The following is a 2,869-nucleotide window of genomic DNA, read 5'->3' as shown; positions in this document are numbered from 1 at the left end:
AGGGGGCTCCGCCCCCTGGACCCCCGACTGGATCGTCCAAGAATGAGATCAGCAGGCTCGCTTCGCTCGCCTGCATTTCCATTTGAGCATTTTATCATATGTTAGGACAATCCGTCGGGGGTCCAGACTAAACGTCCGGCTAACCTGATATGGCGAGCGAGCGCCCTGACGGCTAAAATATAATATTCCCCAGATTGAAGTAGCAGTGCCCAATCAATTTTTCCGCGATAAATGCATTTAAATCTTCAACTTGTTGCCAACCTACAAAGTCAACTCAACTTAATGCCAACCTGACAAAATTATTAATTTAGTTGCCAGTTAACAACTGTTTCGAAGAGGTACTCTATCTAGTTATAGTTCTATAGTAACATATGATATGGAATTTCAATTATAATTACAAGATTGGGAGAAGAAGAATATACATGCTAAAAGACGAACTTTAAACCCTTAAAAACAACCATGGAGTAAAATATTGCCAAAAGATTTCTTAGTGCGCCTCTAAAGGGCCACTGAACATACCTACCAAATTTGAACGTTTTTCGTCCGGTAGATTTTTAGTTATGCGAGTGAGTGAGTGATGAGTTGAGTGAGTGAGTGAGTGTGAGTCAGTCAGTCAGTCAGTCGTGAGTGAGTGCCATTCACTTTTATATTTTATATAGATGTATGAACTAATACCTAAGTTCCTCTATTCATAGTGATACATTATGTGATCATTCAAAGTATTATGTCAACCTTCAAAATTCAAAATCTTCAAATCATTACTCTTGGACTTAAGATCAAGTGACGACGTAGTGTGTGATATCATAACCTCAAGCTTTGGACAACATTAACTTTTTATCAAAATTTTTGGAGAGAAATAGTACAGGCTCAGCCTAGTTTTTCCTCTAGTCATGATTTTATTATGATTGTAGTGTTTTGTACAATAAATGAATGAATGAATAGTATGATGGTGATAATATTGAAATAAATGAATTAATTAGGGTTTGTGTTTCCATAGAGATAAATTTAGTATGAGTTCATTCGAAATGTGTAGAATTAGGACTTCAACAATGAGACTTTAGTGATCTTGTAGCTGAATTTTGTGTGTAAATTGTTATATATATAATGAATAGTGAATATACCCAAAAACTATAATTCATGAGACATTCCATAGTATTCAATGGAGTAACTGTTTCAATTCATGGTGAAGCTGCCACGTTCTTCACACATTTTCAAGTCTTCGAGATCAACTCGAGAAACGTGTGATGTGAAATATTCAGAGATCTATATCTTGCAACATGTGACGTCACATATCCAGAACAATAACAGCAAAATATTCATAGCGTCATATCTTACAACATGTTACGTCACAAATCCAGATTCGCAGATATTCATAGCTCCATATCTAGCAACATGTGACGTCACAAGTCCAGATTCGCAAATATTCATAGCTCCATATCTTGGCAACATGTGACGTCACAAATCTGGAACAATATTCGTGGCACTAGTACGCAAGTGCTGCATAATTTGTTCAATTTTCGGCCGGCGGCAGAAATAATAGCGGCCCAAATGGACGGTTTACGAGCGAAACGCGCCTGACTGAAGAATAGACTGAACAATGTGCATCTTCTTCTCGTCCCAGACGTCACTTCTCAACGACGTATTCTTGCTGATATTCTTCGACATCAGCTCCTCCTCATTATCCCACTCTCTCTTAATGTCTCTCATCTCTCTATCTCTCTGTCTCACCCCATATATTATTGTAATCTGCATAAATAAAGCAATCAATCAATCCTCCTCTCACTCTCTGGTAGAGAGTTGCTGGGAAGAATATTTTGAATATTCTTTCTGAAGAATATTTCGATTATTCCTTCCGAAGAATGTCATCAACTGAATAGTGTAGATATAAGATACAATCCAATCCTATCTACTTTCTGGATTGAATGAAAAAGACTAAGAAATTGTCAAAAACCACAGATTTATTGATACTTAGAATGACCGGTTTTGGTTATTACATCATTGTCAATCTCTGATAAACCGTTTACCAGAGATTGACAATGCTGTAATAACCGAAACCAGTCTTTCTAAGTATCAATAAATCTGTGGCTTTTGACAATTTCTTAGTCTTTTTCATTCAATATGAATAATTACCACAGTATCAACTTCTCAACTACACAAATTAAAAAAAAATTTCTGGATTGTTAGTTTGATCAACGTTGATATCAAAATTATTTCAGGATATCATGGTTTAATTTGTATTGTTAATTATCATAATCCTCCATATGAGGTTGATATTCATTGAAGTTTCATATTGTTATCTCCATGAAATTGGAGCAGAATCCAATATCATATTATTATACGTTGCTCCACATTCTTTTCGAGCTTTACTTCAACTTCTTAGATTGCCAACATAATCAGATCGCTCTGGTCTCAGCTTTCTTCTTCTTCTTCTTCTCCTTCTTCTTCTTCTTCTTCTTCTTCTTCTTCTTCTTCTTCTTCTTCTTCTTCATTTTCTTCTTCTTCTTCTTCTTCTTCTTCTTCTTCTTCTTCTTCTTCTTCTTCTCTTCTTCTTCTTCTTCTTCTTCTCAATTTGAAGAGAGACGAAGTGTCAATAGAAAGGGTATACCAAGAAAGGCTATACTTTCCCTTAACTAGAATTTATCATGGCTGTTCGAGCTTCACCTTTCCATGTGAACAGGCGTATTATAATACGGTACGTGAGTTCGATTTTCTCAAGTTGTTATTTCTGTTTATAATCTAAAATTATCAAAAATCTTTCAATAAAGATTCACATATTGCCATCAATAGTAGCCGGCGTCGGTCCCGGCAGCCTAAAAAGCAGTCGTTAGGTCATGTCAGAGGCCTGAAATTGATCAGTTGTGACCTGAAA

Source organism: Nilaparvata lugens, chromosome 7 (assembly GCF_014356525.2).
Source record: "Nilaparvata lugens isolate BPH chromosome 7, ASM1435652v1, whole genome shotgun sequence".
NCBI classification, from domain to species: Eukaryota; Metazoa; Arthropoda; class Insecta; order Hemiptera; family Delphacidae; genus Nilaparvata; species Nilaparvata lugens.
The sequence above is the reverse complement of the archived record's forward strand: the minus strand, read 5'-3'. Positions refer to the sequence as shown.